The 13,962-nt window shown below is 52.4% G+C and overlaps 1 protein-coding gene and 1 pseudogene across 17 annotated transcripts in view; both read right to left on the reverse strand.

Annotated features, from left to right (window-relative positions):
- ST3GAL3 (ST3 beta-galactoside alpha-2,3-sialyltransferase 3) overlaps positions 1-13,962 on the reverse strand; it is a 230,118-nt gene that overhangs the window by 33,173 nt on the left and 182,983 nt on the right. The window lies entirely within an intron of this gene.
- LOC100353689 (small ribosomal subunit protein uS9 pseudogene) lies at positions 1,999-5,625 on the reverse strand (annotated as a pseudogene). Its single transcript, XR_016211061.1, has one exon. The product of XR_016211061.1 is annotated as a small ribosomal subunit protein uS9 pseudogene (transcript).

Consider the following 13,962-nt stretch of genomic DNA (forward strand, 5'->3'; position numbering starts at 1 on the left):
TGACAGAGGTTTCTCCAAAACTGTAGCGTGCGACCTACGCATTTCTTGCCTTCATGACTGGCTTTCAAACACTTGCTGCCGCTCCTCCTTCTCTTAGCAGCCCTCGTGACTTAGAGGCGCATGCTGCAGCCTCCCTTTGTGCTCGCTGAGACCGAGCCAGCCCCTCCCCAACAGCTCTCCCTGCTAGTGCAGTGCACCGCTTCGCAAAGGGCACCCTTTCTTCCTCCTGTGGATTTGTGTCATCAACTTTCTACTATGGAAAGCTACACTCATACAAAAGTAGTGGAGAACAGCACCGTGCGTCCCCTAGGGGTCTTGTCCAGATTCAGCATCATCAGTCACAGTTTCTATTTCTTTTAGACCCACTCGTTTTCTTTCTCTATTATTTTGGAAAATCTTAGAAACTATGTCATTTCAGGGGCCAGCGCTGTGACTTCGTAGATTAAGCCTCCGCCTGTGATGCCAGCATCCCATATGGGCACTGGTTCAAGTCCCAGCTGCTCCTCTTCCAATCCAGCTCTCTGCTATGGCCTGGGAAAGCAGTGGAAGATGGCCCAAGTCCTTGGGCCCCTGCACCCGCATAGGAGACCTGGAAGCTCCTGGCTCCTGGCTTCATATTGGCTCAACTCCAAACATTGTAGACATGTGGGGAGTGAACCGGCAGATGGAAAACCTCTGTCCTTCCCTCCCTCTCTCTGTCTATAACTCTGCCTCTCAAAGAAATTAATAATAAAAAGAAATTATGTCATTTCATTCACAAAACACTTCAACATTAATTTTAAGATGATACCTTAAAAAATTTAACCATACTTAAACAACTCTTTATTTTTTTTTTTTTAAAGTTGAGCATTTATTCCCAATCCATTAGGAAAAAAGTCCACTTGATGTGGCTACACATACCCTTTAATTCATTTCTTCTGAAGAAAAGTACAAAAGACTATACTAAAATCAGACAGGCATTTTTAAACAACTCTTAAAAACATCATGCCTAAAATATTAACTGCAATTTCTATTTTAAAAAAGATTTATTTATTTACTTGAAAGTCAGAGTTACACAGAGAGAGTGAGAGGCAGAGAGAGAAAGAGGTCTTCTATCTGCTGGTTCACTTCCCAGTTGGCTGCAATGGCCGGAGCTGTGCCGATCCGAAGCCAGGAGCCAGGAGCTTCTTCTGGGTCTCCTACATGGCTGCAGGGACCCAAGGATTGGGCCATCCTCTACTGCTTTCCCAGGCCATAGCAGAGCTGGATCGGAAGTGGAGCAGCTGGGACTTGAACCGGCGCCCATCTGGGATGCTGACACTGCAGGTGGCGGCTTTACCCACTGCGCCACAGCGCCAGCCCCAACTGTAATTTCTTAATAGCAACAGATATCCAACCAGCTTTCAGGTTATTCTTGTTGTCTCATTAATGTTGTCATTGCTTGTATTGATAGCTGGTTTGCTGAGATTAGAAGGGAAGCACAGTTCCCATGCTGTGTTTGCCAGGTCTGTGTCTCTTAATCCACAGATCTCACTGTTTGTTGGTTTTCCCTTACAATTTGTTGCAGTCACCTCGAGTTCCCTACATTCTGTGTTTTTTCCAGTTGCATCTAGACACTGTTTAAAGACTCATTTTTTTTTTTTTTAAATTTTTGACAGGCAGAGTGGATAGTGAGAGAAAGACAGAGACAGAGAAAGGTCTTCCTTTTGCTGTTGGTTCACTCTCCAATGGCTGCCGCGCTGCAGCTGGCGCACTGCGCTGATCCGATGGCAGGAGCCAGGTACTTATCCTGGTCTCCTTGGGGTACAGGGCCCAAGTACTTGGGCCATCCTCCACTGCACTCCCTGGCCACAGAAGAGAGCTGGCCTGGAAGAGGGGCAACCGGGACAGAATCCAGCACCCCGACTGGGACTAGAACCTGGTGTGCCGGCGCCACAAGGCGGAGGATTAGCCTAGTGAGCCATGGCGCCAGCTGAAGATTCTTTTTTTTTTTTTTTTTTTTTTTTTTTTTTGACAGGCAGAGTGGACAGTTAGAGAGAGACAGAGAGAAAGGTCTTCCTTTGCCGTTGGTTCACCCTCCAATGGCCACCGCGGCCGGCGCGCTGTGGCCGGCGCACCACACTGATCCGATGGCAGGAGCCAGGTACTTTTTTTTTTTAATTTTAAATCCCACAGCCACTGTTTATTACGGAGCCGCCCCTGATCGGGGTGATGGGCCTATCGGTAGGATTTCTGGTAGCGAGCACGGGCACCGGGGCCTCCAAACTTCTTGGACTTGCAGTGGCGGGGGTCAGCGACCAGCAGGGTGCGGTCATACGGGATGAGGATGTCTTTGATCTCCTTCTTGGACACCTCATCCACATATTTCTGGTAATAGGCCATCAGGGCTTTGGAGATGGACTGGCAGATCACATAAATCTGAGCCACGTGACCGCCACCCTTCACTCGGACCCGGATGTCCACGCCAGCAAAGCGCTCCTTGCCAAGGAGCAGAACAGGCTCCAGCAGCTTGTACTGCAGCGTGCGTGGCTCAATCATCTCCAGCGGCCTCCCGTTCACCTTGATAAGCCCGTTGCCCCGTTTGTAGTGGGCCACGGCGGTGGCTGTCTTCTTCCGTCCGCAGACCTCAATGGACTGTAGCGGGCCCTTGGACGGCATAGCTGCGGCCGAACTATGGCGATCCTCACCGCGAGGCGCTAAAACCGGAAAAGGGCAGGAGCCAGGTACTTATCCTGGTCTCCCATGGGGTGCAGGGCCCAAGCACTTGGGCCATCCTCCACTGCACTCCCCGGCCACAGCAGAGAGCTGGCCTGGAAGAGGGGCAACCAGGACAGAACCCGGCGCCCCGACCGGGACTAGAACCCGGTGTGCCGGCGCCGCTAGGTGGAGGATTAGCCTAGTGAGCCGCGGTGCCAGCTAAAGATTCATTTTTAAAAATTATTTTTATAGGCAGAGCTGGAGAGACAGAGAGTGAGACAGGCAGAGAATTTCCATCCCCTGGTTCACTTCCCAAATGGCTGCAACGGCTGTGGCTGGGCTAGTTCTGGGAGCCTGGAACTCCACCAGGGTTTCCCACTTGAATGGCAGGGGCCCAAGCACTTGGATCATCTTCCGCTGCCTTCCCAGGCGCATTAACAGGAAACAAGAACTGAAGTGGAGCAGCTGGGACTTGGACTGGTGCTCATACAGGATGCCGGCATCACAGGCAGCAGCCTAACCAGTGGCACCACAGCGCGGGCCCCTCCAGACACTGGTTAGCATGTTCCTTGGATCCCTGCACTCTGGAGGCTGAGGTTAGGGCTGGAGGCTTGATCAGATTCGGGTGCAATCTTCTGGCCAACAGACTTAACAGCCACCTTCCCTGGAGCCCTCAGCAGGCAGAAGAGAAGTGCATGCTTCCTCAGGACATTAAGGCTGGTCACAGGGCCGGCGCTGTGGCGTAGTGAGTTAAACCACTGCCTGCAATGCCAGGATCCCGTATGGATACCAGTTGGTGTCCTGGCCACTCCACTTCTGATGCAGCTCCCTGCTAATGTGCCTGGGGAGGCAGTGGAGGAGGATGCCCAAGTGCTTGGCCGGTACACCCACGCGGGAGACCCGGAAGAAGCTTCTGTCTTCGGTCTGGCCCAGCCTCAGTAGTTGTGGCTATCTGGGGCATGAACCAGTGGATGGAAGATTCTTTCTCTCTCTCCCTGTCTCTGTAACTCTGCTTTTGAAACAAAAATTTAAAAGAAAATTAGAGGAAGAGGAAGTAGAAGAGGAGGAAGAGGAAGACAAGGAAGAGGGAGAAAAAGAAGAAAAAGAAGAGGAGGAAGAAGAAAAAGAATGAAGGAGGAAAAGAATAAGAGGAAGAAGAGGAAGAAGGAAGAAGAAGAAAAATGCTCTCAAACTTAGGGTTACAAGATTTGTACTTACCTTCCTTTTACTTTTTTTTAAATTTTATTTAAGCAATACACATTTCATGTATTTCATATATACAGATTTAGGAACATAGTTGACACTTCCCCTGCTACCCACCTTCTCTTTACTTTAAACAGCTTTATTGAGATATAATTCATGCAGTATAAAATTTATCTGTTTACTTGCTTCTTTGATTTTATATTAAATATGTGTCTTTTCTCTTAAGCTGACATCCTTGTCTCTTGTGCCATTAACAGTTATTTGTTTTAACCTAATATATGCACACGGAAATCATACATAACAAAAAATAACACCACTGGTATCATTACTAACAGCAGCTTTCCTGAAAACAATTTTAGGCTTCTTTGCAGAGCTTTTTGCTGTAGTAAGGCATACTCCACTAGAAGTTCAAACAAATCACTTTGCTTTTCCCACTTGAAATAATTCTGCTGAATTTAATTCACCAATAATACATAGGTGGGTTCACTTGTTTCATTTTGCTTTTTAGGGATTCCTTTCCCTCATTTTATTTAATTTTGTTTTATGATGACATAACACTTTTTAGTTCCCAAATTAAATGAACAAAACAAAATACCTTCAGAGAAGTCTAGCTTTCTTGTCTCTGTTTCTGTCCTGGTACTTCTATTCCCATACAGTATTCGTTTTACTTCGTTTTTATTTTTTTTTTTAAAGATTTGCTTCATTCATTTGAAAGGCAGAGTTATATAGAGAGAGATGCAAAGACAGAGAAATCTATCATCTGCTGGTTCACTCCCCAAATGGCCACAATGGTTAGGGTTGGGTCAGACAGAGCCAGGCGCCAGGAGTCTCTTCTAGGTCTTCCATGTGGGTGCAGGGGCCCAAGCACTTGGGCCATTTTACACTGCTTTCTCAGGTACATTAGCAGGTACCTGGCTTATTTTATTTTTCTTATGTTATTTTTATATAAGTAAATAATACCTAGTATGTATATGTATATATCCCCTTTCCTTCTTTATACACTAAGAAAGTAATATGCTACACACAATATTTTGCTATTGTTTTAAAAAATGTTTATTTCCATCTACTTGAAAGGCAGAGAGAAAAAGACAAAGGGGGCAGGGCAAGAGAGGGAGGGGGGTAGGAGAAGAGAAGGGACAGAGTGACAGACGATCGACTTCCATCTACTGGTTTACTCCCTAAATGCCCACGACAGCCAGGGATGGTCCAGACTGCAGCCAGGGACTGGGCTCCATCCGGGTCTCCCACGTGGGTGGCAGGGACCCAAGCACTGAGCCATCGTCTGCTGCCTTCCAGGGTGCACTAGCAGGAAGCTGGATTTGCAGTGGAGGAGCTGGGACTCCAGCCAGCACTCTGACATGGATGCAGTGCGACACCACCCACTGCTTACCGATTCTTCTAGCCACACAGTATATCCAGGTGACCGCTCCATAGTAGTCCTGTCTACCTGGTAGTACCTCATCGCAGTTAGGTGTCATTTTTAAAATTCAATCAGTCCCCTGGGTGGTTTCCAGTTTTGGAAAGTGGGTTCCACTGACAGGAGTTACAATCAGTGACTTCACGCATACATCTTCTCTGTTTGCCAATGTGTCTCTGGATCGATTCCCAGAACTGGGCTTGCCAGATACGCCAAATGCCCCTCCGCAGGGGCTGTGGCACTTGGCAACGCCTGCCAGCGATGTATAGCAGTGTCACTCCCCCCACAGCACAACATCAATCACTTCAGTTCTGCCACTCAGCTGGGAAGGGAAGAGCGTGGTGCTGTTGTTCTGCCTTGCAGGTCTTCCATTATGAGTGGACCTGACCAGACAAGCTTTTGCTCGCTTGTCTATGAGTGGTCATCACCTTCTCTTTTTTGGGAAGCTTTTTATACAGTGAATATATAAACCCTCTGAGATACAATTACAAATATCCCCCCCAGTTTACTCAGCTTATGCTATGTTCTCGTCTTCCTTTCTTTTCCCCCAGTGGACGTTTTGGCAGGACAGTCAAACTGACCAATCTGGGAAACTCACCAATAAGGGACAGCCCTCACTGCTCCTGGATCCTGAGTCTCAGGAGGTTTCCCTCATCCCCAGGGTACCGCGGGTCCCTCATACTTTTTCCTTGTACTTTTATGTTTTCATTCACATCTTTGATCCTTTTGACTGGCGTAAAGATTGGGCCCAGTTGTATCTACTCCCGCATGGCTATCAAGTGACAGTCTCTGTTCTTGGGTCACTCTAAGCTCTTCTTTACTTCTGCTTAGGTGATCCGCACGCATGTTTTCCCCTGGCTTTGCCTCTTTGCACCACTGATTGGAGCTGCATGGATTCCAGGATGCTCCCTGCTGTCCCCTCACTCAGCTCCGGCTGAGCCCCACCCTCCTCTTTCCCTGGGCACATGCTGGCTTCCATATCACGGGGGCCAGGTTTCTGAATGGGGTACACGGACCTGGTACCCTCTGTATTCTCCTGTCACCCTAGAATTCCCAGAAAGGACGGGGTGGACCCAGGGAGTGACAATAATCACAGCCAGTGCCCTCACGTTCTCACCGTCATCCTCATCTCCATCACTGCCATGCTGCCACCACCTACTGAATCTACCATCCCCAAGCGTTCAATAAGCTAACCACTGGCTCTTTCACCAGGTCTCAGCATTCGTCTCATCTTCTATGCAGACCCAGTTCTTGCCCATTACTTTCAGAAACTTCAGTGCCCTAAAGCCCCGACGACTCACTTCACTGCAGTGACCCGCAAATCCTATGTCAGCCACTCGATTCCCTAGCCACATCCCGGAACATTTGTCACGTAGAAGATACTGATTTCCAGTACTCTGAATACAGCTTCCTAACTAACATTCCATTTCTCTTCACGCCTTGGTTTTCTGCGCGAAGCCCCCGCCTTGCACGCTCACTCCCCATCTACCACCCCTCCTGCTTGGCTCCCATCCACCCTTCAGTCTCCCTCTATACACACTCCCATTGTGTTTCAGGCAAAACTCAACCAGAGATGAACAGAATCCTACATTTTTACATCTTTTATACTTGAGGTACTGAAGGGATGCACATGAGAGGACACAGCAGACACACGCACACACACACATGCACACTCACACTCACGAAGACTGACGCCCCCATGGACTCACGGACTTGACCTTGGTTGGGCGTTGCTCAGCAGCTATTCCAAACATTCCACACACTCCAGAAGCTCCATCCTTCCCCAGCTTTCTCTAAGCAGGGATCTTCTCTCTCCCTTCACAGAGAAAACCAAGACCACCAGAGAGAGACCCTGTCTGCTTCTTGTTTCCCTGCTCACAAACCCACCAGACCCTTTGCTCAGCCTTCAGTCTGGCCTGCCCACCCCACTGCGATGCCAGCAAAGTGGATCTTCCCACCCTGCTGTTGATCCCAATCCTGTTTGTTTCCCCAGAAGCACACAGGGACATAAGCAAAACCCAACAGACTCTGCTAATCATGCACTTAGCCATGAACCCCTCTCCCTACCCCTTCATGGAAAAACTTCTAGAAAGAGCAGGGGGTCTGTGTCCCCTTCCTCTCCTATTTACTCCCCAATCCCACACAATCTGGGTTTGACTCCCTGAGGGAATGGCTATTATTCCCCTAGTCGGCACTGTTGTAGCCCCCTGAACAGGGAGTCTTCAAGCATTTACCCACGCAGAGCCTGCCTGAAATGTGGGTCCTTGTTCCACACTCCAAGCCTCTTTCTTCTCTATTTCCCTGGAAAGTTTTCTTCCTCTTTTTTTAAAAGGGGAAAAAGAGACAGAGAGAGAGAGAAACATCTTCCAACCACTGGTTCACTCTCCAAATACCTGCATCACTGGGGCTGGGCCAGGTTGAAGCTAGGAGGCAAGAATTCAATTTGAGCTTCCCTCATGAGTGGCAGGGGTCCAAGTGCTTGAGCCATCACCTGCTGCCTCCCACGGTGTGCATTAGAAGCCAGAATTGGAAGCAGGGCCAGATTCAAGCCCAGGCAGTCTGACATAGGAAGTGAGCTACCCAAGGGGCAACTTAACCACTGTGCCAAAGCCACTCTTGCTCTTCATTTTTTAAAAACATATTTATTTGAAAGGTGGAGTGCCAGAGAGAGGAGGAGAGACATAAAGCTTCCATCCACTGGTTCACTCTTCAAATGCCCACAACAGCCAGGGCCAGACCAGGCGGAAGCCAGGAGCCAGGAACTCCACCCGGATCTCCCACACTGGCACCAGGGACCCAAGTACTTAGGCCATCATTCGCTGCCTTCCTAGGTGCATTAGCAGGAAGATGGATCCGGAAGGGAGTAGTCGGGAGGCAGGCATCCCCAAGTGGCAGCTTAACAAACTGCACCAGATACTTGCCCTCTGCTCCCATTCTCTTCAGGGTTACTTCCCGGCATACCGGTGTTCTTCCAGTGTCCCCAGTGTACTGCATTCAGCCCCTGTGAGGTGGCTCAGTGCCTGCAGAGACCTTGGGAGCAGAGCCTGGGGCCATCCACAACAGGAAGTGTGGGGGCAGGGTGCCAGGAGAGGTATTTGTGTTCATTCTGCCGGTGGCCTGGCAGAGCCTCACTTGGAAAAGAACCTAGCTAGGGGCTTCTCTCAAGACCAGTGTGCCAGTCTGGAAGACCGACCAGGATGCAGGTGGCCTGTCAGGTGTGGAATCTCAGATGAGCGACGACCAGGAGTGTGGGATGCCTGACCTGCTTGCCCTGGCCTAGGGGGTAGCTGGGCAGGGTGGGGCAGCTCCAGCAGACAGGCCCTGGCCTGCCGGCCCTGCCAGAGCCCAGCACGCGAGGCAGCCCTCGGATCAGGTTTCAGCAGGGTGTGTGTGAGTGCGTGAGAAGGCACAGGGGAAGGAGGTGACGGAAGTGGCCCTGGGCCCTGCCCATCTTTCCTCCTAGGATCCCACAGCCCAGTCATCTGGGGACTTGGGGCCCAAGGAGATCACGTGCTGTAGGTGCATCTGGCTCCTGAGCCTCTCCTAGCAGACTGTGACCCTGGGAGCCATGAGGTTGCTCTGCTCACAAACCAGAGAATCAGATGGGGCAGGGGAGTCGGTCTGACCAGTCAGGAGCAGTGACCTGAGGTCTGTCCAGGGCTCCTCCAGCTCATTCGTGCTCCACAGTGTGGCTGGGGACGGTGTAGGAGGTGAACGTTCCCAGCCCTGGCTCCTTAACCTAAATGATTTTGTAAGGCCCAGAATACAGGCTGTGTCCTGGGACCAGAGCGACCAGTGGGAACTGACAGGGAAGCACCTCACAGGCAGTGGGGGTAGCTGTGTGTGTGTGTAGGGGGCGTCAGCAGGTCCAGACTGGGCTCCCTCCTCATTCCCACCCATCCAACTGGACCAGGTGCCTCCAGATGCAGGCTTGCTGGATTAAGGCATAGTCAGCCTTGGCTCTTCATCTGTGCCCATCTGGTAGGGTAGCCGGCTCCTGCCACTTCTCCCAGTCGGCGTGAGGGATGTGGGTAGGCTAGGAGACACCAGGAAGCAGAGCTGGGCAGGGGGCGTGTGGACCAGGTACTGGCCGGATTGATCTGCGGACTGTGGCCTCCACAAAGGGCAATTCACAGAAGCCAAGCCCCACAGAGTCTCTTCTAGAACCTGCTCTGGGATGTGCAAAGGACATAGCCTTCTAGAATCTCTTGGCCTTGCATGATAAGACCTTGGTGTGTCCAAGCAAGCAAGACGATCACTTCCTGGTGACCAGATCATGCTTGGTCAAGCTTCCGTCCTGCCTCTGTTTCCTTTGCTGTTCTCAAGGGACAGCCCAAGTCTATGGAGAAGCAGTGGTAGGATGGCAGGGCAAGTAGGCTTGTGTCCTGAGAGGGGTGGCCCAGAGGCAAACAGTTGGTACCAAGCAGGAAGAGCTGTTCTCAATCCACGCAGGGAACTCCTGCCTCTGTGTCCTGTGTGTGACAACAGAAGCTGGCCCGCTCACTGACAGATGCTGTGCTGAGTGCTGGCTGGGAGCCTGAAGGTAAATCAGCCCTTGGCCGTGCCCAGGGTAGCTAACGGGAGAGACAGGGAAAGAGATAGTCCTAAGGAACAGCATTCCCACATCCTCTATTTTGGAATAGCAAGAGGTACAGGAAAGACTTCTTGAAGGAGAGGGTGGCAAAACAGAGCTGAGCCTTGGAAGACAGATCCCCATGGGCCTGGTGGAGAATGCTGGAAAGGGTGTTTGTAGCCAAGGGCAGTGTAGACAGACACGGGACAGGAGAGGGCCACAGTAACCACTCTCCAAGGACAGGAGCTTCATCCTGGTCCTCTTGCCCCAGGTGCCCTGCCCTGCAGTCCCAGGTGGGCAGGAGGAGCAGTGTGCGAGGCAGGGGGCAGTGGGTGAGGGCCTCGGGGTGGGGTAGCCACAGGAAAAGGCCGGCAGGGCATGTGTCAGCACTGCTGGTCTGGGCTGGGAACCATTTCAAGCAGGGTCACCACTTTCTGCAGGGGCTCTGTCTACATCACTCCCCCTTTCTTCTGTAACATAGAACCCCACTTTTCAACCCCCAGTCTCAGCCAAGCTGGCCCCCAGCACTCCATCCCAGGCTGATCTGGTCAGGAGACCCCAGCCCTTGGTAAGTGGCAGCTGACTTGAGTGGATGTAGCAAGATCTTGCCTAGGATTTCACAGTTGGACGCTGGAGGATATGGGAGTCTCTCTCTGTTTCAGATAGCCCACACAAGCCTACACAGGGCAAGGTAAACTACAGCCTATAGGCCAACCACCTATTCCTGTAATAGGCATGCCAGGCCACAGCCGTGCCTGTTTGCCTATGAAGTGGCCATGGATGCTCGGTGCTACAACAGTTGAGTAGCCATGGTGGAGGCCGTGTGGCCCACAAAGCTGAAAATACACACCTACTATCTGACCTTCCCTGCACCCCAGGCCATCCTCGTGGTTCCCAGGAGAGCACTGCCAGAGCGCTCACACCCAGAGCAGAGCAGGGCTGGCCACTGCTACATGGGTCTGAGACACGGGCGAGCCTGAAGGGGGTTCAGCTCCTGAACTTAACAGCTGCCTACGTGACAACTTCTTTCGGCTCCAATCAGCTGATGTGGGCTTCTACTGAAAGCAACTGTATCCTGTGAACCAGGCTTTAGCTTTTCGGTTGGGTTCACACAGCCTTGTGACCTGGTTCCTGTCCACCTCTCCAGCCTCGGAACCCCGCCCTTCTCCTTCCTTTCCCTAGTGCCCAGCCCATTCAACAACCAACAGCTTCTAGAATCTTCTGACCACCAAGCCTTCAGACTACTGTTTCCTTTGCCTGCAACTTTTACTGCATGGTGAACTTCTGCTCATTCCTCAAGATCTGCCTGTGGGATCTCCCTCTTTCTGGCAACTTTTCTGAGCCACAGGCTCACCAGGCCCTCCTCTGGGTGGCCACTATCCTTCAAGCATATCAATGTCATCACCTGGCTCCCCACAGGCTGGCTGGCACCCCCAGGACACGGCCAAACACACAGCAGGTGCTCAGTATATGCCTGTGGGCTGCCCAGGGGTGGGGCAGCTTGGGTGACAGCCTCCAGTGTGGCTCTTTCAGAGCCAGTCCAGGCTGAACTCCTGCTCACCAGTGGGGCTGCCTTCGTGGGATTCTCTGCGGACACTTGAATCTCCCTAGCCTAAAGGGCTGGGCTTCCAATGACCCTTTGTTCACAACCCTGTTCACAGCTGCCCACCCCCACCCGGGTCTGAAACACTGCCGGCTGCAGCCCCTCCGCCTGCTCAGGGACCACGGCCACATCTGTGTCCAGACAGGCTGGAGCCACATGCTTGACATGTATGACAGGCAGGAGGCCTGTGCTGAAGGAGGAGCGGAGGAGGGGTGGAGACAGAGGCCCCCGGTGGGGCAGTGCCTAGGCTCCTGCTGACAGCCCGCACCCACAGTGAGGATGGGGGAGGGGAGTGTGGGGAGGCAGAGGAGAGTGCCGTGAGCTGAGAAGTCACCCAGAGAGGCAGGCGCTCCTCCTCCAGAGAGAGCCTGGATGATGGCCAGGCCGTCTACAGAGCTACATAGCCCAGAGCACAAGGGCACAGCCCCCTGGTCCTGAGCATCCACTGCCCATCTCCCCAGTGTGCACCAAACAGCAGCTTATCCCAAGCACCGCAGCAGTGCTGGGAACATGACACTGCGAACTCAGTCCCTGCTCTGTGGTGATGGGTGAGGCAGCAAAGCAGCAAAGGCAGCTGTGAAACGCACGAAGTGCTGTCGCAATGATGGCAGCGCCAGCAGCAGCGAGCGGCTCCCGGCGCTTCCTGTGTTCCGGGCACTATGCTGAGCACCCCGCGCATTATCTTGTTTAATCCTTGTCATGACCTCACGGATCAGGCTATTTTCAGCTACATTCCTATTTACCACATTGCATTCGGGAATACATCAAAGTAGCCAGGCCCTTAGGGAAACACTATGGGAGACTGAGCAGGGAGAGGCGAGAGAGAGCGTTCAAGAGAAAAATCAGGCAAGTCCTTTAGAGACTTGGGAGGCCGGCGCTGCGGCTCAATAGGCTAATCCTCTGCCTGCGGCGCCGGCACACCGGGTTCTAGTCCCTGTCGAGGCACTGGTTCTATCCCGGTTGCTCCTCTTCCAGTCCAGCTCTCTGCTGTGGCCAGGGAGTGCAGTGGAGGATGGCCCAATTGCTTGGGCCCTGCACCCCATGGGAGACCAGGAGAAGCACCTGGCTCCTGGCTTTGGATCAGCACAGCACACTGGCCATGGCGGCCATTGGAGTGTGAACCAATGGAAAAGGAAAACCTTTCTGTCTCTCTCTCTCTCACTGTCTAACTCTGCCTGTCCAAAAAAATATATTTATTTGAAAGGCAGAAAAAGAGAGAGAGAGAGAGAGACTGACCAATTTTTCATCCACTGGTTTATCTCCTAAGTGCCCACAATAGCCAAGGCTGGGCCAGGCCAAAGCCAGGAACCTGGAATTCTATCTGGGTCTCCCACGTGGGTGGCAAGGACCCAAGCACTTGAGCCACCACCTGCTCCCTCCCATGGTGCTTATCAGCAGGAAGCTGAGGCATGAGACTCAGAGCCCCGCTGGGCCACAATGCCCGCCTCTGTTGAGTGAGCGTAGGGCTCAGGGGACCTGAGGGAATGTCTGCCACAGTCCCAATTTTTCTGAGAAACCTCCGGCTTTGGGGTTTGGGGGCTGTGGGTATCGAGGTGTGCACAGTGTGACTTATGGCAGCAAAAAGCTTGGCATGGTCACTGTGGTAAGTCAAGCAGGCACAAGGGCTGCTGAGCAGCTGGCCGAGCCTGCAGGCCACGATGCCACAGTGGTGCCACGACAGGTGTTGCCAGGACAAGTGCCAAGCAGCCAAGAAGCAGAAACAGCAGCTGGATGGAGTCAACCAGGTTTGGGCACTGCGGCTACAGCCGGCTGTTTGGAGGGATGGCGAGTGTCGCAAGTGAACAGCTGGTGAGAATAGCAATGGCACAGAGGATGGGCTCCTGTCCCGACCAAGACAAGAGCTAAGAGCCAAACTTTTCCCTTTTAATCTCCTTTGCCTGGACCCCACATACTACAAAGTGGAACCCGTACTTTGCAAACAATCCTCCCTCTTGGATGGTGCCCCTCGGAGTCACTCTTGACTCATCTCTTGGCTGCTGTCTCTCCTACCCTTCGTCGGCAAGTCTGAACATAGCTGAACTTACCCACTGTCCCATCACCACGGCCACACGCCTCCCAGGGGCCCCTCACCACTCCTGACACTGTCACGGCCCAGGACCAGCTTCCACACTTCCATCTCACTTGGGCCAGCATGATCCTCTCAAGTCACCAGCATGTCACGCCATTCCCAGGGAGAGCCTTCCCACTGCTTCCGGGAAAAAGCTAAGCCCCAGAGCACAGGGCCTGAGCCTCCCCTGTCTCAGCCCTCGCGCCTCGCTGGCCTCAGTCTGGTCCGCGGATACATGTCTCTGTTAGTACGTTCCCAGAGTAGCTCATCTGTCCCAGGGCTGGCTCTGTTTTCCTTCAGCTCTCTGGTCAAGTGTCACCCCAGATCGCTCTTCTCACGTGCCTGTCCCCCGTGGGCTCTCCCGCCAGTCACCCCTCTCACATCATGCTGTTTTTATACTCTTCATAAGCATTTCTTGCTAT

The sequence above is a fragment of the Oryctolagus cuniculus genome, chromosome 7 (assembly GCF_051225735.1).
Source record: "Oryctolagus cuniculus isolate XC-2025 breed Fujian yellow rabbit chromosome 7, ASM5122573v1, whole genome shotgun sequence".
NCBI classification, from domain to species: Eukaryota; Metazoa; Chordata; class Mammalia; order Lagomorpha; family Leporidae; genus Oryctolagus; species Oryctolagus cuniculus.